This window comes from Bison bison, unplaced genomic scaffold, assembly GCF_000754665.1.
Source record: "Bison bison bison isolate TAMUID 2011002044 unplaced genomic scaffold, Bison_UMD1.0 scf7180017864309, whole genome shotgun sequence".
Lineage (NCBI taxonomy): Eukaryota > Metazoa > Chordata > Mammalia > Artiodactyla > Bovidae > Bison > Bison bison.
In genome coordinates, this window is record NW_011494881.1 from 8313771 (window position 1) to 8338097 (window position 24327).

The following is a 24327-nucleotide window of genomic DNA, read 5'->3' on the forward strand; positions in this document are numbered from 1 at the left end:
AGAGCTGGACTATGAAGAAAGGTGAGGGCCGAAGAATTGATGCTTTTGAACTGTGGTGTTGGAGAAGACTCTTGAGAGTCCCTTGGACTGCAAGGAGATCCAGCCAGTCCATCCTAAAGGAGATCAGTCCTGGGTGTTCATTGGAAGGACTGATGTTGAGGCTGAAACTCCAATACTTTGGCCACCTGATGCGAAGAGCTGACTCATTTGAAAAGACCCTGATTATGGGAAAGATTGAGGGCAGGAGGAGAAGGGGACGACAGAGGATGAGATGGTGGATGGCATCATCGACTCGATGGAAATGGGTTTGGGTGTACTCTGGGAGTTGGTGATGGACAGGGAGGCCTGGTGTGCTGCAGATCATGGGTTTGCAAAGAGTTGGACACAACTGAGAGACTGAACTGAACTCAAAACTCAGCACTCAGAAAACTAAGATCATGGCATCTGGTCACATCACTTCATGGCAAATAGATGGGGAAATAATGGAAACAGTTAGAGACTTTAGCTTTGGGGGCTCCAAAATCACTGCAGGTGGTGATTGCAACCGTGAAATTAAAAGGCACTTGCACCTTGGGAAGAAAAAGAGCTATGATCAACCTAGACAACATATTAAAAAGCAGAGACATTACTTTACCAACAAAGATCCATATAGTCAAAGCTCTGGTTTTCCCAGTAGTCATGTATAGATGTGAGAATTGGACTAAAAAAGGGTGAGTGCCAAAGAACTGATGCTTTTGAAGTGTGGTGTTGGACTTCTCCAAGAGTCTCCAAAACCAGTCCATCCTAAAGGAGATCTGTCCTGAATATTCATTGGAAGGACTGATGCTGAAGCTAAAACTCCAATACTTTGGCCACCTGATGTGAAGAACTGACTCATTTGAAAATCCCCTGATGTTGGGAAAGATTGAAGGCAGAGGGGAAGGGGATGGCAGGGGATGAGATGATTGGATGGTATCACTGACTCAATGGGCATGAGTTTGAGCAAGCTCCAGTAGCTGGTGATGGACAGGGAAGCCTGGTGTGCTGTAGTCCATGGGGTCACAAAGTGTCGGACATGACTGAGTGACTGAACTGAAAGGAACTGAATTGTTTGCTAAAATTTTGTTGAGGATTTTTGCTTCTATGTTAATCAGTGATATTGGCCTGTAGTTTTCTTATTTTTTGTAGTGTTTGTCTGGTTTCAATATCAGGGTGATGGTGGCCTCATAGAATGAGTTTGGGAATGTTCCTCTGCAATTTTTTGAAAGAGTTTTAGAAGGATAGGCATTAGCTCATCTCTAAATTATTGATAGAATTCTCCTGTGAAACCATCTGGTCCTGGGCTTTCATTTTTGGGGAGATTTTTGATCGCAGCTTCAATTTCAATGCTTGTAATTTAGTTGTTCATAATTTCTGTTTCTTCCTGGTTCAGCCTTGGGAGATGGAACTTTTTTAAGAATCTATCCATTTCTTCCAAGTTATCTATTTTATTGCCATATAGTTGTTTGTAATAGTCTCTTATAATCCTTTGTATATTTGCATTGTCTGTTGTAACTTCTCCTTTTTTATTTCTAATTTTGTTGATTTGATTCTTCTCTCTTTCTTTCTTGATGAGTCTGGCTAGAGGTTTGTCAATTTTGTTTATCTTTCACAGTACCTGCTTTTAGTTTTATTAATCTTTGCTATCATTTCTTTCATTTCTTTTTTATTTATTTCTGCTCTGATCTTTATGATTTCTTTCCTTCTGCTATTTTTTTTTTTTTTTTGGACTTCTTTTTCCAGTTGTTTTAGTTGTAAAGTTAGGCTGTCTATTCAGTTTCTTGAGATAGGCTTGTATTGCTATGAATTTCCCTTTTATAACTGCTTTTGCTGCATCCCAGAGGTTTTGAGTTGTCATGTTTTCATTGTCATTTGTTTCTAGAATTTTTTTTATTTCCCCTTTGATTTCTTCCATGACGTGTTGGTTATTTAGAAACATTGTTTAATCTCCATGTGTTTGTGTTTTTTGCAGTTTTTTTCTTGTAATTGATATCTAGTCTCATAGCCTTGTGGTCAGAAAAGATGCTTCGTATGATTTCAATTTTCCTAAATTTACTGAGGTTTGATTTGTGACCCAAGATGTGGTTTATCATGGAGAATGTTCCATGTCCACTTGAGAAGACGGTGTATTCTTTTGCATATGGATGGAATGTCCTGAAGATAGCCATGAGATCCATCTCATGTGTATCATTTAAGACTTGTGTTTCCTTATTCATTTTCTGTTTTGATGATCTATCTATTTGTGTGAGTGGGGTGTTAAAGTCTCCTACTATTATTGTGTTACTGTCAATTTCTCCTTTTTTGTGTGTTAGTGTTTGTGTTATGTATAGAGGTGCTCCTGTGTTGGGTGCATAGATATTTACAATTGTTATGTCTTCCTCTTGGATTGATCTCTTGATCATTAGGTGGTGTCCTTCCTTATCTCTTGTAATATTTATTTTAAGGTCTGTTTTGTTGATATAAGGATTGCTACTCCAGCTTTCTTTTGCTTTCCATTTGCATGGGATATATTTTTCCATCCTCTCGCTTTCAGTCTATATCTGTCTTTAAGCCCGAAATGGGTTTCTTGTAGACAGCATATATATGGGTCTTGTTTTTGATCCATTCAGCTAATCTGTGTCTTTTAGTTGGAGCATTTAATCCATTTACATTTAAAGTAATTATACATATATATGTTCCTGTTACCATTTTCTTAATTGTCTGGGGGTTGATTTTGTAGATCTTTTTCTCCTCTTGTATTTCTTGACTGTTTAAGTCCCTTTAATATTTGTTGTAAAGCTGGTTTGGTGGTATTGAATTCTCTTAACTTTTGCTTGTCTGTAAAGCTTCTGATTTCTCCATCAGTTTTGAATGAGATCCTTGACTGTAGAGTAATTTTGGTTGTAGATTTTCCCCTATTAGCACTTTAAATATATCCTGCCATTCCTTCTGGCCTGCAGAGTTTCTGCTGAAAGATCAGCTGTTAAATGTATGGGGTTTCCCTTGTATGTTTCTTGTTGCTTTTCCCTTGCTGCTTTTAATGTCCTTTCTTTGTGTTTAATCTTTGTTAGTTTGATTAGTGTGTGTCTTATCATGTTTCTCCTTGCGTTTATCCTGTATGGGACTCTTTGTGTCTCTTAGACTTGATTGACTAGTTCCTTTTGCATGTTTGGGATGTTTTCAACTACAATCTCTTCAAAAAATTTCTCATACCCTTTCTTTTTCTCTTCTTCGTCTGGGACTACTATAGTTCAAATGTTGGTGAGTTTGAGGTTGTCCCAGAGGTCTCTGAGACTGTCCTCAGTTTTTTTCATTCTTCATAATTTTTTCTGCTCTTCAAAAGTTATTTCCACCATTTTATCTTCCAGCTCACTGATTCGTTCTTCTGTTTCAGATATTCTGCTATTGATTTCTTCTAGAGTAATTTAATTTCAGTAATTGTGTTGTCTCTGTATGTTTATCCTTTAATTCTTCTAGGTTTTTGTTAATTTATTTTTGTGTTTTCTCCATTCTGTTTTCAAGGTTTTTGATCATCTTTACTATCATTATTCTATTCTGAATTCTTTTTCAGGTAGTTTGTGTATTTTGTCTTCATTTATTTGGACGTCTGTGTTTCTGGTTTGTTCCTTCGTTTGTGTAGTATTTCTCTGCCTTTTCATTATTATTATTATTTTTTTAGATGTACTGTGTTTGAGGTCTCTGTTTTGCAGGCTTCAAGGTTGAATTCTTTCTTTTTTTGCTTTCTGCCCTACTAAGGTTGTTGCAGTGGCTTGCTTAAGCTTCACATAGGGTGAGATTTATGCTGAGTTTTTTTCTTTGTTTCTCCTCTGATGGGCAAGGCTAGGTGACATGGTAATCCTGTCTGCTGATGATTGGGTTTGTATTTTCATTTTGTTTGTTGTTTGGATGAGGTGTCCTGCACAGGGTGCTACTGGTGGTTGTGTGATGCTGGGTCTTGTATTCAGGTGGTTTCCTTTGTGGGAGTTCTCACTACTTGATACTCCCTAGAGTTAGTTCTCTGGTAGTCTCAGGCCTTGGAGTCAGTGTTCCCACTCCAAAGGCTCAGGGCTTGATCTCTGGTCAGGAGCAAAGATTCTACAAGTGGTTTGTTATGGCATTAAGTGAGATTAAAACACATACCCCAAAACGAGAAACCAAAGATGATCCCCAGACAAATGATGGTTATGAAATCAGGCAAATAATAATAATTAAAATAATGGAATATACACATATACATATACATCCATAAGCAAAATCAAAAGAGTCCTACAAAAATAAAGTACAATAGATTGACCCAGCAAAGAAAGGAAACCAAAAATTATATCTGTTAGTTAATAACAAAAACTAGCTAAAGCACAAACTGGAAAACAGAACTAAAGCAAGGTGCTGACTGGGGAATAAAGGAATGAAAGCAAAACTAGCAAATATGTTGAGAGGAAAGGAAAGAAAAGAAAGAATAGATATGCAAAGCTAAATAGAGGTACATGAAGATTTATATACATTAAAGATTAACTGCAAGGGGAAAAGAACAGTAGGAAAAGCAGACAAAGGACTGAATGTAGAAAAAATAATAATAGGTTTTAAAAAATTAAAAGAAAAGGAAAAAAAAGGAAAACTCCACAGAACTGCAAAAGCCCAATGCAGAGGCAGAGGTTTATAACAACAATAAAAAGTGTGATTGGGGGAAAAAAAAAAAACCTCAAAGCTTAATAGATTTCATAGTGCCCTTAAAATCGACAACTACAGTGGAAGGGGGCAGCAGTGAAGGAAAAAAAAAAAAATCCAAAAGACACTACAGAACAAGTCAGAACATAAGAATAACAAATTTTTCTTGAGTCACTGCTGTCAGAGTCCTTTGCCCCACTGGGAGTCACAGCCCACCTCACTTCCCTAGGATGCCCTCCAACACTGCTGGTCTCTGGACCTGCTGTGGGGGCAGCTCAGATTCTAATCTGGTCCTACTCCTGTGTATTCTTGCCTCCAATGTCCACAGCTATCAGAGTCTAGTTGTGGTTTTTTTTTTTTTTTTTTGTGAGAGCTCTCAGTCTTCTTTTATATATTCCGTAGACACAGTCTGCCTGGTTGATCGTGTGGATTTAATCTGCAGCTTGTACAGCTGGTGGGAAGGTTTTGGGTCTTCTTCCTTAGCCACACTGCCCTGGGTTTCCATTGTGGTTTTATTTCCACCTCTGCATGTGGGTCATCCACTGGGGTTTGCTCCCGAGGCTGCCCTGGAGGACTTGGGTCTGCCCCGTGAGGGCCAGGTGTGGAGGAGGTGCAGCTGCTTGGGTCGCAGGGGTTCTGGCAGCACCAGGTACTCAGGGGAGTTGGCGGTTAGGGCGGCAGGAAATACAGTGCTCCAGAAGGGTATGACAACCAGTACTGGCCAATACACTCCAGTGTTCTTGCCTGGAGAACCCCTCCGATAGAGAAGCCTGACAGGCCACAGTCCAGAGGGTCGCAAAGAGTTGGACACGACCAAAGTGACCCTGTGTGCATAGAAGCAAGACATTTATTTTTGCCTGTGGTGGCTCTGCCCAGTGAGGGTTGAACATGAAGGTGGTGCAGCTGCTTGGGTCATGGGGACCCTGGTGGCTCCAAGTGTGCAGGGACACGGAGTACCTCAGCCTCTGGAGTTACGGCCCTATCAGCCTTTTTTTGAACCTCTGGTAGCTGACGATCAGAAGATCTCTTTGGCTGGTCTTTCTCCATAGCTCTGCCTGTTCAGGCACTTAGAGGGCTCCCCTACCGGGGGTCCTTATCTGTTGTTCAGTGCATCAGGCAGATAGAGGTGCCCCCATGGCTGGGGTCCCACTCTGTAGATCGGCACATCAGGCACTTAAAGGGGGGCTCCTGTTCTGTAGTTCAGTGTGTCAGGCCCTTGATGGGCTAGCCTCTCTGTTGTTCAGATGCCAATGCTGGCATGTGGGGAGAGAGAGGCTCTGGTGGTGGCTCTACCCACTGTGTGTCACTCAGCAGTATTGCCTTGCTTCCATGGCTGCCTGGCTTTCATCCGCAGGCATTTTCTACCTCAGTCTCCTCCCTCATGTCTCCTCGGTCCATCTATCCACAGTCAACAGCAGCCCTTGCCTTGGGATTGCTGCATCCACAATCCCTAAGCTCCGGCTCCCAGCTGCTTCACCTTCTAGGGGACCTGTGTCCCTGTCTGGGATACATGTGGCTGTGGTAAGGACTGTCTGATTCTCATTCCATTTAGGCTGCAGATAATCTTTTTCACTCTCAGCCTTAAATGTTTCTCTTCTGACTCAGACAGTTGCCCTGATGTGGGGATTGGACCCCTGCTTCAGTTCCTCCACCCACTGAGGGCACGTCCAGTCCTAGTAACACCCGTGTTTTCCCCTCTAGTTCCTTTGTCCTGCTGAGTTTTACATGGTTCCATATATTCTTTTCCGCTGGTGAGGTACTCCTGTCTGCTCTCAGCTGGTGTTCCACATGCACTTCTGTATTGGAAGCTGTATTCCTGATGTATCTGTGGAGAGAGATGTACTTCACATCTGTCTACTCCTCCACCATCTTGTTCTCTCCACCCAATGTATTTTTTATCTCAGACATTGTAGTTTTCCCTTTGTAAGTTTGATAATGGGCCTTTTTAACTCCTGCTCTGTTTACTCTACATATTCATACTTTTTACCTGAGTAAAAGGTATGAAATTTTAGAAATTACCTCCATTTCTAAACTTATGGGATATAGTTATAATACGGGTTTTAATACTCTTGTCTGCAAGTTCTGTCGTGTTTTTTTCTGGTTCTTACCTTGACATTGGGTTTTTTCTTCATGCACATATGCTAAAGACTTGATGGGAAAGCCTTGCAGATCTCAAGTTCTCATTTTGTACCTCTTTATTCAAATGGCTGTCTTCTGATTGCAGACTAGTGGACTCTGTTTAGGTTCTCTCTGCCTTGACTGCAACCTGGAAATTATCTCTAGTAATTAAGTTTAAAAATTGTAGAGATCACTTGATCTTGTCTGTCATATGATTGTTGTCCAGTTTCTCAAAGTTGTTGTTTGATATGTTTTGCTCATTATTATAGTTGTTTAAGATGGGACTATAAATCCATTTCTCATTGTTTTCATCTTGGTTAGAATTAGAAATCTCCTGGCTTTGTTTTTCCTTTTTTTAGATGACTTTTATTTTTCTGCAAGATTACCTAAGCTTCTTTATGAATTTGAACAATTTTAAGGTTCATTCAGCCTAGGAAACTCTGTAAGTTATTGTTCTAGATTTTGTAAAATTCTCTAGCTGTGTATTTTATTATTTAAAAATGTAAAAGTTCTTAGCTAATATATAACTGTCATCCATGTGTAATTAAGATGTTACGGTAATTTTTCTAACATTTTCAGTCAATTCTTAGTAGTGTTTTGGCTTGCATTGTGAGTACAGTGGGATTTTGCATAGAAGTTTATGCATTATTTCTGAAGACTTCTTAATGAGAAAAAGTTTCTGTATGTCAAATACATTGTAAAACACTAATCAGCTTGCAAGTTTAGGCTTACACAGGGAGAATTTTTAACTTTAGAGATCAAAGTGATATTTAAGAAATAGGTTAACAAAAGCTTCCAGTGCCATGTTACTTAACTTCGTGTAAACTGAGTCACCTCGTGTGTGTGTTCTTTTTTACTGATTGAAAATGAAGCACTATAAATGAAAAAAAACAGTGAATCATAGTTTGTCAGTGATTGTTTGAGAATGCAGGGCCAGTAATTTGAATTATCCTTTGACTCCTGTGCATATTTTCCTCTTTCTGCGATGTTTTCAGTTTTAATGGCTTATCATAGATCTTTTACAGCCTACAGTCTTACCATTTTGGGTAATATATTTTTTGTGAAGGTAAGGTTTTAAGTGTTAGTAAGGTGACTCTTGAGAGTCCCTTGGACTGCAAGGAGATCCAACCAGTCCATTCTGAAGGAGATCAGCCCTGGGATTTCTTTGGAAGGAATGATGCTAAAGCTGAAACTCCAGTACTTTGGCCACCTCATGCGAAGAGTTGACTCATTGGAAAAGACTCTGGTGCTGGGAGGGATTGGGGGCAGAAGGAGAAGGGGACGACAGAGGATGAGATGGCTGGATGGCATCACTGACTCGATGGACATGAGTCTGAGTGAACTCCGGGAGTTGGTGATGGACAGGGAGGCCTGGCGTGCTGCGATTCATGGGGTCGCAAAGAGTCGGACACAACTGAGCGACTGATCTGATCTGATCTGAAGGTTTGCTTCTAGAATGATGGGAGATATGATTATGGATGATTGGAGGAAACATGGTTTGAAGAAGTGTACATGCTTAGAGAAAAGGAATAGAGTTAATACATGGTAAGAAATAGGATCTTTTGCACATAATGGACAACTAGTATTCAGTGACAATTATTTAGGTCGTAACTTCGTTCGGCCTGGTTGCGTTTTCTACTAAAATTCTTAATAACGCCATTAGTAATAATTTATCTTAATAGAACTGTTACTTGGACTCAGTTACAATTAAATATCTTTGTTGATATTGTGAAAGCAATAACTAAAGTCATTAAAATGAAGGATTCATTTTGATATTTGGCAAAACTAGTGCAATTATGTAAAGTTTAAAAATAAAATTAAACCTAAAAAAAAAAAAAAAAAGAAGATAGTATTAAAATTCTTCCTTGTTAATCAGCTCTACGGGAAGAAACAAATATATGAAAGAAACAAAATTTTAAATTATGTGTTCAAAATTTAATAAAATAAATAATGCTGTAATTTCAAAAAAAAAATGAAGTGTGATAAATTATAAAAAATGTAGTCTAGGAGATCATAATTTTGAGATTTTACATATTAGAAATTTTTTCTGTGCATGTTGAATAGCAAATTAGAATGAATGTATAATGGAATAAGATAATTGCTGTTTTTTTTTTCAGGATTTGGTTTTCTTCAGATAACATTTGCTAAAAAAAATACACTTAGTATAACATGATTAGAATTTTAAAGACATTTTGATTATACTCTGTTTAGCGTCATCTAATATTGTAATGTTGTGAAAAAATTTGAGAGAGATTCTAATGAAAAGGAATGAATTTGTGTTGTAATTGTAACCTAATAGAAATTAATGTACAAAGGAATGAAAGACACCTATTAGTTTAATATATAGTAATATATTTTATATATATATATGTGAGATTTATATTCCTTCCCCCAAAATATCTGGATAGGTGAAAATAGAAAAATTTTGCTCAAGTATGGACACTTAAACTCGTTACCATACACTTATTATACTATAGAAAAAGCCTTTGTAATATCATCTTCTGAAAAATGTGCTAATATACTGAATGAACTTTGATAGAATAAATAAATGTATTTTTTAAAAGAATTTAAGCTATTTTGTATGCAAGAATTGATTTAATAAGTCACTTAATAAGCTGTTTATAAAACATTTAGCTATGAATGAAGTCAAAGCATTTTTGAAATTTATTAATCTTTGTCATAATCTTCTGAGATCATTAGTTAAGGAGTTGGGATGGTTGAACTATCTCTTTTCATCTTATCGGTGTTCTAAACGCAGTTTTTCAGTGCTTATGTATTGAAACTCCCATTGCATTGGTCAAATTAAACACCATCATTTGGTTTTACTCCTGCATTTTTTTTTAGAAACTTTAAAAATTTTCTGAATTCAATTTTAAGTTGAGCTGAGTCTTCGTTGCTTTACACAGGCTTTCTCTAGTGGCAGTTTTCGAGCTTTTCTTGTGGAGCACAGGCTCTAGCTGCTCGGGCTTTAGTAGTTGCGGCTCCTGGGCCCCAGGGTGTGGGCTCGGTAGTTGTGGCGCACGGACTTGGTTGCTTTATGGCATGTGTGCTCTTCCCAGAGCAGGGATTGAACCTGTGTTACCTGAATTGGCAGGGAAACTCTTATCCATTGTGCCACCAGGGAAGTCCTATTCCTGAATTTTTATATTGAAAGGTTTTGACTATACTGTTCTGTTTTGTTTCACTGACTTCATTAGGAAGTAACTATGACTTTTTAAGCTTTAAAAGTTTTTTTTACAATGTCCTCATAGGTGACATTAACTATTAACATTTATAAAGTCAAAATATAAAATAAGAAACATTTTCCCCTGTCTTATCTGGAGTATTACACGTTTGTGTATAATTTCTGACATTTAGTATAGTAGTCCCCCCCACCTCACCCCCAACCCTTATCTGTGGTTCTCCTTTTTGTGCTTTCAGTTACCCATGATCATCTTTGGCCTGAAAATAGTAAATGGAAAATTCTGGAAATAACAATTTATAAATTTAAATTGCGCACCATTCTGCGTAGGATGATGAAGTCTTGCGCTGTCTTGCTCTGTCCTTTGTCCATCACATCGGCACTGTACACTACTTGCCTGTTAGTAATTTAGTAGCCATCTCAGTTATTAGGTCAGCTGTTGCAGTATCGCAGTGCTTGTGTTCAAATAACCCGTATTTCATAATGGCCCCAAAGTGCAAGAATAGTGATGCTGAGAAAAATGTAGTCTATAAAGTGTTTAGTACTATTGGCAATTTCGAGTATACCTTGACATTCTTGGAATGTATTCTCCACATATAAGGGGGATGCTGTACACATGAATCTGTGTCATTCAGGAGTTTAGAGTTTTATGGACCAATTTGACATCTCTTCAAGTAAAACTCCCAACTGTGTGGTAAAAGACATCCATCTTTAACTTGGATACAGGATAGACAGAAAGAAAAAGACTGTTAATTCTTTTGCTTCTTAAACATTAGCATTGGAGTTCAGTTTTTAAGCTGAGAAAATTTTCTGAATGTTCTATCTGTCCAGTGAGTTACACAAATGATTACTGTTCTTGCTTCTTCCTTATTAGAGAGAATCTTTGATTCATACTAGAACATTTTTCAAATGAGAATGTGATTTTTAGAAATTCTATTTGTATTTGTTTTCAGTTTGTCTAGAATTTTTTTCTGGCAAGTTAAACTCTAACAGTATCACTTCTTAGACTAATACTTTGTGAAAAATATATAGAGATACTTTCTTCAAGTTGAGCAATTTACTCCTGTACTGTGCTAAGTCGCTTCAGTTGTATCCGACTGTGTGACCCTATGGACTGTAGCCCGCCAGGCTCCTCTGTCCATGGGATTCTCCAGGCAAGAAAACTGGAGTGGATTGCCATGCCCTCCTCCAGAGGATGTTCCCGACCCAGAGATTGAACTTGCACCTCTTATGTCTCTTGTATTGACAGGTGGTTTCAATAGCACCACCTGAAATGCCAGTTTACTCCTATATGCCTATAATTTTTCTTGAGTTTCATTTTTAGCAGGCATCAAAAGTAAAACTCTATAGTAGGGGGATGAATATATGAATATATGAATATATTAAAGTAAAGTTATCTTCAACTAAACAGAATAATCTTTTTACTTGCTTAGTAGAGGTAAGATAGTATTGATTAAAGAAGCTTTGGACTCTAAAGATAGAAAGATAAAGATTGAAAGTATTTGTGTTTAAAACTTGTGGCTTTATAATTAAGTCTTGGAATTTTATGTGATGTTGGAAAGCACACTGTGTGCTAATTGCCTTAGAAGGTAAGAAAATAAACATATGTATAGCAGTTAATTGTTAAGACAGTAGGTTCTTATATGTGGGTGTGTGTGCACTCAGTCATGTTCAACTGTTTGTGATCCCTGCAACTGTAGCCTGCCAGGCTCCTCTTTCCATGGGATTTTCTCAGGAAGAATACTGGAATGGGTTGCCCTTTCCTCTTTTAGGGGATCTTCCCAACCTAGGGATCAAACCTGTGTCTCATGCGTCTCCTGCATTGGCAGGTGGATTTGTTATCACCGAGCTACCATATGTATAACAATTAATTGTTTAGACAGTAGGTTCTTTTACAGAACCCCAAATGAATTAATAAACCATCTGCTGAAGTGTTTCTGCTTCAGTTTATATTTCAGGTCAATCAGCAATTGCTTGAGAAAATGTTTATTAAATCTCTTTAATAAACATGTTTAAGAGGGGAAATTTACAAGCATTGTGATGACAGTATACATTTTTACATGCTAGTTGTCACGTCTTTGATATTGTATATAAATTGGACATAAACAGTCTAGTATCTGTAGATGTATATCTTTTTTCTAACATATTTTATTGTACATTCTTTCTAGCTTAATATGATTTAAGCCGTATGTTCTGCTGTGTCTGTTCTTCTACAATGGATAAATAAAACTTAATCTCTTTATAGCAGCTTTTTTGAGATATTTATATCCTGTAAAGTTCACCTGTTTAAAGTGTACAGTTCAGTGATTGTTAGTTTTGATATATTCAGAGTTCTGCAGCCATCACTATAATTTAAAACTTTAACGTCACCACAAAAAGAAACTTTGTACCCGTTCGCAGTTACTCTCCATGGTTTCAGTATTCAATTTTATATCCATATTCTATAATTGTTTTTATAATTCAAGTATTATGGCTATAAATTATATAATTTTCCTAATTAGATGATGAATTTATTTCTTTGTTCTTTAACACACATAGTAGAAGTCATAATAAGTCTTCTTTGTTTTCTTCCTTTTACCTATTTCTCCTTTGCCAGATACTCTATAAAGAGTGGCTTTTAATCTTTTGCGCTCATTTATTTGTTCTAAATATAATATTAAATGTTTTGGAGTCAGTTCTTTACAATAGCACTTAATTTTTTTTTTTTTTCCTGATCTGAGTAGATGATGTGTAGTAGGTGAAGCTTTAAAAACTATATTTGGTAAAGTGGGATGAAAACATGAGAAAAGTTTTCTTCCTTTTCAGTACTTACTTAGACCTATTAGATTCATATTTGCTATCATCCAATTTCAGATCAGTATAATTTCAGATCAGTATAGGTTTCTAAACTACATGCTGCTGCTGCTGCTAAGTCAATTCAGTCGTGTCCGACTCTGTGCGACCCCATAGTCAGCAGGCCACCAGGCTCCCCCTTCCTGGGATTCTCCAGGCAAGAACACTGGAGTGGGTTGCCATTTCCTTCTCCAATGCATGAAAGTGAAAAGTGAAAGTCAAGTCGCTCAGTCGTATCCGAGTCTTAGCAACCCCATGGACTGCAGCTTACCAGGCTCCTCCGTCCATGGGATTTCCCAGGCAAGAGTACTGGAGTGGGGTGCTGTTGCCTTCTCCGTCTAAACTACATAACAGGGCTCATTTGACTCTAACTTCTTATGTCTATCGTGTGTTTTCTCTCTATGCCTTGGTATATTCATATTAACTTTTTCACTGACTTTGTCCTAATATAATTAGGAGCATTAGCAAATCCTAAATAATTGAAGATGTTTTAAAAGATAGATTAATACTCTTCCAAATTGCATTCCTCATGTACAGATTACTGGCACAAGTTTTTGTTTAAATTTTGATAAACCCTTGAACACTTTTCTATCTCACATCTTCCCCTATAAATACCTTTAGCCCAAACACAAATTTTGTCTAATCTCTCACCTCTGTTTAACCCTGCTGTCCTGACTAGTCTTTTATGTATTTATTTTTCAAATTATTATTTCTTACTTCATTCTATAAATAATATAGGACCAACTTATATTGTTATTGTTAAGTTTAAGGAACATGACAGAAGTAGTCACAATCAAAATAAAATATGAATATATAGTAACCCACCAAAAATATCTTGGCTCAGTCTTTTCAGAAAGACATATATATACAAACTAAAAGAGTCCCATATATTCCATTATTCATCCTACAAAAATAAATATTTTTACAGATATGTAGTTTCTTCTAAGGTTAATATTTATTTAATTTGATAGTGATAATAAACTAAATTAAATCTTTAAAATATTATTTCGCTTAAAAATGTAGACCAGCATTTCTCAGGCAGATGTATCTGCTTAGTATAGTAAATTTTCATTTTTTCTGAGTTTTGAACCATTCCAGAAAGATACATTTACTCATAAAATTTTTGTAGAGTTTTTGATAGTTCATGGATATAAGAAGACTTTTTCCTAATTAATGGAGCCCAGGTCAGTAACCCCTGTTTAGTAAATAGTGAATGAAGTGATATAAAATTCCAGTTATAGTTCCATATTTAAAATGTCCATTCTGGATTTCTAAAGCTTCTCTAGTCGTGTCTATATGCTTGTTTTCTTATATCATTCAAGAATTAGATTTTGTAAAAAGGTGTTAAAATGGAGAATCGTGCCCAGTGGTGAAATGATGTAGTTTAGTGCCAGTGATAGAAGAACAGAATTCTATAAAATTATTCAAATATCTTTAATTCATTCAGTCTGCCAAAGTGGCCATTGTGATGTTTTCAGATAGACCACAACATTTTTGCTTCCTCATATGAGCCAAATTGGGACTATGCTTTGTGGGAAGGTTTTTTTAATACAGTATGTAGACATGGGTGAGAATCGAAATGTCCACTAACTTACTAGTTTCACAGATGCTTCCATAATACTTAGTGTACCCTTGGGTTTATTAAATTATCGTATCCTGACAGCAATCCTGAAACACTCCAGTCCTATAAAGCCATGTTTCTAAGAACTAAAGCAAGGTTGCAGCGAACCATATCTGACATGCCATGTTAATTTCCATAACTATCATTCTGGAGGCAGTAGTATTTCTAAGGCATGGAGAGTCTTGATAAATCTACCAAGTAAAAAATGAGAAAATAGCTACGTTTTTCCTGGGTTTCCAATTATGAGGTTTGGTTTCTTTCAGTTCTAATTGAATTGCTTCAAAAATAATGATAAGCATCTTTTTTTCTCTTATCATGGATTATACAATAGTTATTTAGGTATATAATATATCAAAACACAGTATCATCTTTTTCTGTTTTTATCATGTCTAGTGTTCATATTGTGAATGAAAACCTCATTCTCTCATCTCATAGTATATTTACGTATACATATGATTTTTGCCTTAAGTAGAAGGGAAACAACTGACAGATACATAGATTAATTTCCTTTTTAAAACTGCAGCAAACTGTTCTATGATTCTTTTGTGTGTTTGGGACTGTTTTGTGGAGAAAGAATTTGCCAAGCAGCATTTGAGGGACATTGGCCTTTTGTGTACCCTTTCCTAAATAAACTTAAACAGAAACCTGTCAACTCAAGAATAAAATATTTCTTTGTAAATTTTCACCTGCAAATTATTGATAATAGAAGGAGCACCTTTTAAATCCTTATATCCTCCTTCTCCTCAACAGCTTTTTGATTGTAGATAAACTTCCCAGCTCAGTAATTAACTGAGCTCAGTCACTGCACCCCATATCATGTGATTTTTTTTTTTTTTCCAGTAGAATACATTATTAGAGCACTTACACAGCCAGTCTAGCTGCAGCAGCCCAGGCGGCAACAGCAGTGCCATTTTTCACAAAGAAAATGTTGAACAGGAGCCAAATGTTTGGTGGCAGTCTGTTGCTAGGAAATCAAGGTCCTGAGGCGATTAATGACAAAGCAAGCAATAACAAGAAGGCAGAATTACAGATTTAAAAGAGAAAAAAGTGGTTGGTGTTATAATTACCCAAAGAAATCCGCACTCATTAAATTGGCTGTTTTTATGATTGACTTTAATTGGAGGTTAGCTCAGATATTTAGCTCCTTTCCCACCCCTTTAAACACACACAGGCACATAATCTGTAGAACTGCAGACTTGTTTTTCTAAGCATTGAGAGGAGCTTGCCCTGTAATTTGATCCCCACTGACAGATGCATTTTCTATGCTGCCATTTTGAATTAACCTATTGTAGAACAATTTTCTTCAGCCCTGTTGAATAAAACATCTAGTCCGATTACCTCTGAAGGATTTGATAGAGTAAAAGAATGTACTTCTCATTGAAGTAGATTGTTTGCATAGACTCTACTGATTTTGAACTCTGCCAATAAGCACAATCATTTGTAATAAATTTTCAAAGAAATGTGTGGGGAGAAGGTAATGAGAGTCACCCTTTTATAGTTTAATGTGTGGGTATCTGCATCAAAACAATATTATTCTTTCAAGAAAGCGTTATTTTCCCAATAAAGATGTTTATAGGCATTTAAAAAAATTTTATGAATCTTCATTTATACTGTTGATAATTTTAGGAATAGAATCTTGTATTTATGTGCTTAAAATGACTAATCCTCCTCTCCACCAACAGTATTTTAATTATAGGACTCATTATGCTTCAAAGACCCTCTTGTAAAACTATTTTTAATATATAAAATATTTAACTAAAAAGATTTTAAGATCTGCCTATTTGAATAAATGTTTGATGTATTTATATATAGACAAAGAATTCCTTTACATTTTCTAGAATTTGATAAAGTATATTACCAGAATGACATTGATCAGTCTTTCATGTACAGATGAAGCATCACAGTTTATTTACCTTTTACAACCTTAAGAATAAAGTTACATGATGCCACTGCTCTCCAGATTTCTAATCAAACCCTGAAACAAAAGAGCCAAGCACATTCTATCTGACAATACACACACTGCTAATCAGATGCCAGTGCCAAGCTGTCTGCTTTGTTAAATACTTAGCTTCCTAGAGGCAGGAAGACAGCTGCTATAAGTATGATAAAATTTGGTAGTTCAATCTATTTTTACTACCCTTGAGCTACTAAGTTACTGTTAATTTAGACCACCCCAATTGGTACACTTTAGGGAGTTTTTTTTTAAGAGTTTGTAATTAAAATGATAAAGTATTGTTATTACATTGAATACCTTCTGTAAGTTTTACATTTGGCAGATACCTACTGAGATAACTCCAGCATGTAATTTACAATGATGTAATGGTTGTAATTGCATTTTGGGGGGGCAAAAGAGGAAGTATAGGAGAAAAGTGCTTCCTTTAGAAGAGTTTTGAGATCTGTTTCTATTTCATTTAAATCCACTCTTATCCTAAAATTGGCTACCTATAATTGACTGTAGCAGCCATAAACATAAAGCATTAAGAGTCTATCCAAATATTATTTAAAGTGTTAATGCATACATTACCACCAGGGGGAGAAAGCTAAAAAGTCTTTGATGATAACACTGCCAGCAAGTGACTTGTGCTGCTTAGACCTATATAGTTAATCATATCTCCAGATAACAGTGCCTTTGGGGTCATGATTCATATACAGTTTGTATATGAAATCAAATGTATACGAAATCTATACTAACTTAACTAAGTACCTAAATGTAAATTAAATGGAAACTCCTGTACTGCATGATTTTTTTAAGAGAGGATACAAATAAACAAGTTGAAGATTTTTATTATTATTTTTCTCTTAACTGTCAGTCTACTTGAGCTATCCTTCTGAAATCTACTAAAATCGAATATTCACATGATTGATATACCAAATTTGAATAGTCTGTGGGATGGCTTTCTAGTTTATTGTCCCTACACTGTAGTTGTGGTGTTGGTTGGTTGGTTTGTTTTAATATCTCTCTAGTTAACCATTTACAGTTCAATACTAACCATTTGTGTGAGCAAAGCTTACAGAGTCTTTCCCTGGAGAATACTTTATAAACGTATAAAATAGGTGCTTGGGACTAGACCCCAGCTCCCAACCATGAAAAATGTCAAAGTTGATCTCATGTCTCTTCTCCAGTCTAGAACTCTAAAGTGATACAATATAAACACTCCCCCATAACGTTTAAGCATGGCCTTTCCTCACACTTTTGTGTTTTATTCTGTGAAGAATCATCAGTTTTAATTCTTATACTTTGATTTTTAATTATGGAGATATTAAAATTATAAATGTTGGGCAAAGAAAATCATTGACTACAGAAGACATGGAGATGAGTTTTTGTCGTGATAGAACTGTTCTTGGATGGTACTGTAATGGTAGGTACATGACGCTATGCGTTTATTAAAGCCCATAGAACTGTACATCACAAGGAATTAAGGTGAAAATATTTTTTAATGTAAGGAATCCTAGAATTAGGACAGACTTTGAGAGATGAATCTGTGTTCCAAATATATAATATTACCTTACTGGAAGGGTACAGAAAAAAGGAGCTGACATAAGTAACTTGGGAAATGGTGTCTTGACTGGAAAACGTTAAGTTAAATACAAAGGAGCACTATAGAAACACTGTAGTTGGCAGATTTGTTTCTTACAGGTGTATGAGTTAATAATTCTGAGCCCACTTTGTATATATACTGGAGTTGGACAACTATTGAAATAGATGATGGATGGTGGGATTCAGGTTTCTCACTGTCGGAGAGAGATGTTAAAGATATACAAGATAACCTGGGGTCGGAGGGAAACTAGAATAAACTCTTGGTACTGAGTTAGAGTTGGAGATAATAGTATGAATTCTTGTTCAGCTTAATATATAGAAATAATTACAGATACACGTGTGTACATGAGTTAGTGTACATACATATATTTCCTAGATCTGTCAACTAAGAAAGCTCAGAAGCAGTGATACCCCAAGCAACAGACATACTCAGCACCCAGACCTGTGTTGAAAAATACTATTCTCCACTGAAAGAACCCAGGGTTCCTTGGAGAAATGGCTGATTCTATGACTGGAACAGGGAAAATAAACTTGTAGTATCTTGTATTCTTCCACCCCCATCCAATCATGAGAACATCAGACTAATCTCAACTGATGGAAACTTTTAAGAAATACCATCGAGTACTCCTCAGAACCTTTAAGATTGAAGAAATCAGGAAAGACTAAGAATGTGCCACTGATAAGAGGAAACTAAAGAGATATAACAACTAAGCACAGAGTGGTTTCTTGGATTGGAACCAGAACAGAAAAGGAAAATGAATTAGGTGTGGACTTTAGTTAATAGTAGTACAACAGGTTGGTTTCTTTCTTTGGACAGATATACCATGGTAATGTTAACATTAGGGCAAACTGGAATAAGAGCATCTGGAAACTCTTAACTATGTTTGAAGTTTCCCTATATATCTAAAATTATTCCCCAATAAAACTTTATATAAAAATTAACCTGTATACCTATCATCCATCTTAGGAAACAGAAATTTGTCAGTATCTTTAAATCTCTATTTGATCCTTATGATCCCCTGTCTCTCTCCAGCCCCAAGATAACCATTATCTTGAGTTTTATGAATATTATTCCTGTAGGCTTGATAATTTAACCATATTTGTATCCCTGATCACTTATTTGCAAAACCTTTCATCACTTGCATAATTTCCCTGTCTTGTCTTTGCTACTTTCCGGATTATGATGTATTTTCTGATGTTTCTGATTATGTCTTCAGTAGTGTCTAGTATTCTGTTTTGCCTCTCCTTTAGTATCCATAACTTTAGTATGGATACTAATTTTCCATAATTTTAGTATCCATAACTTTATTTTTCATTTTTATTTGTTTCAGATTTGCTTCTTGTTTCATCATTTTGGTAAACTCTGACTCCTTTCTCCTGTTTGTACTTCTTTCTTTTATTTTTTAAAATATATTAAACTTTTTATTTTGTGCCTAGCCTAATAGTTAAATCTTTTGCAGTTCTGATTTTGTTGTTTTTGTTTCTTCTGGCTCTTGCTCAGACTCCCTTATGTTTTATGTGTGAGCTCACATTCATTATTTGTAGTATTTTTGAGGCTGAGATGAAGGTGAGTTTCCAGAGAGAGGATTTGCATGGGAATCTGCCAGAACCCTAGGAATACAGTCAACATGGAGACACATTCAGATAAATTTTAGGCTTAAAGTTTTGTGGGCTGCATAGGTAGTATGAGTTCTAGACCTTTAAACTTCTATGAGGGTGGGCTTGTGGTTAAATTTTCAGGAAAGATATTTTTACCTTCACCCATCAGCAAGTTTGAAACAAGCATATTTCCTTGCTGCCTCTTTCTCTGGGATAGGCTTACTTCTGTTTCACTCTTACACTCAAAGTGTGCAACTCTTTAGAGTTTCAGCTTTATGTTGAGATCTGTAGTCTCCCTATCTTCAGTTTACCTAAGATTTCTTTTCTAAACCTTAGGTTCAGTAGTGTGCTGGTAAGGATTTTAAAACTTGCTATCTAGAGGGAAAAAAAAGTCTTGATTTGCAGTATTTTTCAGTTTTATGTTACAACTAAATTCAGACTAGCAATGTGAGGTGAGTGAGCATGAATTTGGGAAGAGATATGTACAGTTTGCTCCCACAAGTCATTTCCAGGGTACTGCTGCCAACTCTGCACATGGCTGTAAAAAGTAAAGCTCAATTCATGGAATTTGACATGTCTCTAGAATGAAAGACATTTGGCTGTTTGCTTACCTCCCTGGATTTCCATTTTTACTTTGTTTTAGCTTTCTGAGTGTTCTGTGGCAACCTAGCAATGCATTTCAAAACAAAAAAGATTCTTTTCTTTTGATTTTTAACTCATCATTTGTTGTTTTCAGCAAAAGGGCTTTGTTATTATGGTACCTAAAGTCAGTTTGACTACCAAAAATAGAACTTCTTGTTTGCAAATATAATTTATTGTTTTTTTTGTATTATAAACATAATGCGTGACAATTACATTAAACTTGAGACATACAAAAAGTACAGCAAAGAATATTAAAACACCCATAATCCCATTACACATTTATCTTTTTGTGCATACATGTGTCCCTTTGAGTTTTTATATATAATTTGCATCATACTATATCTTGTTTCATAATATGATTTTTATTTCTTAATGTTTAAGGAATGTTTGCTCATGTCATTAAAAATTCCTCCACAAGGTGCCCATACCCCATTACACAAGAGTAAAGAAAAACATCTTCACAAATATGAATTAGTTAAACTGGGAATCCAGGCCTTATGGTATGTTAAAATAATTTGCGAAGATTATTTATTTCAGTATTTATAATTGTAAAAGTATTAGAATGTATGTAAATGACCAATCATAGGAGATTGATTGAATAAACCGTGGTACATGCACACTATAGAGTACAATGCAGCTTTTTTATAAATAGAATTGATATCCAGGAAATAAGATACAAAATGAAAGCACAAAAGAGCACATGTAGTGTTTTTTTTGTGTGTAAGAAAAAGGGAAAATAAAACATGCATATATGCAGGAAGGGTAAAGCAGAACACAATAAAATCAGTAATCCATATGTGGCAGAAAGTGTGGTGGAAGAGATATGGGTCTCACATGACACTTCTTGGAGTTTATTTTTTGGTATAGTTTCAAATTGTGTTAATATCCTGCCTATTCAAAGGGCTTCTCTGATGGCTCTGCAGTAAAACATCTGCCTGCAATGCAGGAGACACGGGTTCGATCCCTGGGTTGGGAAGAATCTCTGGAAGAGGAAATGGCAACCCACTCTGGTATTCTTGCCTGGGAAATCCCATGGACAGAGGAGCCTGGTGGTCTGCAGCCCATGAGGTTACAAAAGTTGGACATGACAGCAACTGAACCACTGCTGTGTATTCAACAGGTTAAAGAAAAATGATATCAGTGAGATAGCAGATCTAAAACTAAGCATACTAAAACAAATGAACATAATTGGTTATCAGAAGTCAAATGAATACTGTATACTGAAAGGTAAAGAAGAAAGAAGGGAGGAATAATTCAAGTAATTTATTAACACAATATTGGATGATAGGACCGAGGAGCCTGGTGGGCTGCCGTCTACTGGGTCGCACAGAGTCAGACACGACTGAAGTGACTTAGCAGCAACAGCAGCAGCAGCAGCATCCTCAGTTTGGGGCAGAATGGGAGAGGCAAACAGTACTGCATACAGATCTTGAACTTTTTTCTTTATTCTGTTTGTTTATTTTGGTGGTTTGAGCAAGCTAATGCTGAAATTATTTTGAGTGAATGAGTAATTTAGTTAATATTGTTTGGAGCCTGTATTTTCACTGTGGAAAAATGGACATACAAGTACAGAATAAGAGAAGACAGAAAAGAATGCTGTGGGAATGGATTGGATTGGAGGTGTCTGTGTAAATATCTACATTCCTGTGTATAAGTGACTTATGTGTGTGTGTGTACTTATATATTTGTTTATGTGAATATATACACATTTATGCCCTAGTGCTCTTGCCAAGTGGACAAAGGAAGAAAGTTGCTCAGGTAGTAATGACACAGCTAGCACCATATCTCATTCTTTTAGCTTCCTAGGGCTGCTGTAAGAAATTACCAGAAACTTAAAACAACAGAAATTTATTCTCTCACAAGTCAGGAGACTAGAAGTTCAGAATCAATGTGCTGGCAGGGTTTAGTTAAGTCTTGATCTTAGAGGCGCCGAGGGGGAATCTCTGCCATGCCTTTCTTGTAGCTCCTAGTGGTTGCCTGTGATCCTTGAAGTTCCTTGCCCTGTGGCAACATAGCTCTAGTCTCTGCCTCCATTGTCGCATGCATTTTCTCTATGTCCAGATTTCTTTTTTCTTATAAGGACACCAGTCATTGGCTTAGGTCCCATGGGGGGTAGTCTCCTCTTGGTTATATCTGCAAAAACTCTTATTTCCAAGTAAGCCTGCATTCACAAGCAATACCAGCAGTTAGACCTTAAACATGTCTTATTGTGGGGCACAGTTCAACCCACGGCACCACTTAAAAAAAAAATTCAGGACTCCTTGTTGAAATGGCAGGTTCCAGGGCCAAGTATAACGTCACAAAGGAAGCATTCAAAATAATGATGGATGGTTTATCTTAACTATATAGGAAAGAGCTGGAAGGTCTCCCATTGGCCAAATTTGGGACAGTTTGAGCATCAAAATAATTAAATACCATAATGAATTATGAACCATTGGGAAAAAAGAATTTTGTGAGATTATGCCAATCATAGGTGGGAGGGAGGAAGAAAAAGAAAGAAAACAAGAAAAAGAAGGTATCTTGCTTACAGTAGAATGCTGCAGGTTGAATGGCAGATGTGGCCGGTGTCGTGGAGTTGGAAAAAAGCAAAACTGAAAACAAACCTGACATTGTTTTGCAGCTTCCAGGGTAAAAATTAGAGCAAGTAAAAATTATCAGTAGAGGCAACAGGTTGATGAGGAGGAGGATATTTGCATGGTCTTAAAGTAGCTCCCAAAGAATGCTTATTAGTTGTAGGGTTGAAAAGAAATTGCAGTAATGCATCGGAGATGTCAAGCCCTAGTGATGAAAATTATCACCAATGAGAGTCAGATGGCCAATGTAGAGGACACAATGTCGCCTATACAATATGCTGTCTAGAGTGCATTATCTCAACTTAATAACCAGGAAACATTAGAAAATGCACACAAATAGAGAAAGACAATACTAACAAGTGCAAATAAATAAAGCAAATAAAATAAAAATGTTAACAGGGGAACCTGAGTAAAAAGCATAGGTATATGGGGTTTTTGTACAATTTTTATTTTTGGAATTTTTCTACATTTGAAATTATATCCAACTGAAAATTCATATAAACTCTATGACAAACCTACATAGTATATTAAAAATCAGAGGTATTATTTTGCCGGGAAAGGCCCATATAGTCAAAGCTGTGGTTTTTCTAGTAGTCGTGTATGCATATGAGAGGTGGACCATAAAGAAAGCTGGGTGCCAATAAACTGATACTTTCAAATTGTGATGCTGAAGAAGACTTGTGAGAGTCCCTTGGACTACAAGGAGATCAAACCAGTCAGTCCTAAAGGAAAACAACCCTGAATATTCATTGGAAGGATTGATGCTGGAGCTGAAGCTCCAGTACTTGGCTACCTGGTGCGAAGAGCCAGCTCTTTGGAAAAGACCCTGATGCTGGCAAAAGGAGATTGAAGGCAAAAGGAGAAAGGGTAGGCGAAGAAGGAGATGGGTTTGATAGCATCACCAGCTAACAAGACATAAATTTGATAGCATCACCAACTAACCGGACATAAATTTGAGCAAACTCGGGAGCTAGGAGAGGACAGAGGATCCTGACATGCTGCAGTTCAAAGAGTTGGACAAAACTTAGGAACTTAACAACAACAAAATTCTTTGGTTACTGAGAAGAAATTGAGAAAACCATCTTAAATTGGACTCAGATAGTGTACAGTCCCAACTGACAATTAGCCAATCTTTTTAGTGAATATTATTCAAACTTTTTAACTAAGAAACTGATTTTGTGTTAACTGTGAAATATCTTATTACACTGACTTTATGCTTCTTAAAGCATTAAATTATGATGCCTAGAATCTCTTTGAGATTTAACATACTTATACATAATTATAGTTAATATATAATTAGTATCTATATATTATAGATACATAATCAGTATCTGTGGGGAATTGGTTCAGGAACTATATCCCCCTCCAAGGACATCAAAATCCTTGGATGCTAAAATCCCTTATATAAAATGGTATGGAACAGTCAGTCCTATCAAGGTATTTGTCATATCAAGGTATTAATATCAAGGTATTTCTGCATCTACATTTACAGAAGGCTGGCTCTATGGTTAATACATACAACTTGTAGCAAAGTATCTCAATTCTTTCCATTAATTCCAAT

General features: G+C 36.3%; 1 protein-coding gene across 2 annotated transcripts in view; it reads left to right on the forward strand.

The window, feature by feature from the left end:
- Positions 1-24327, forward strand: part of ADK (adenosine kinase) — a 550542-nt gene that overhangs the window by 278149 nt on the left and 248066 nt on the right. The window lies entirely within an intron of this gene.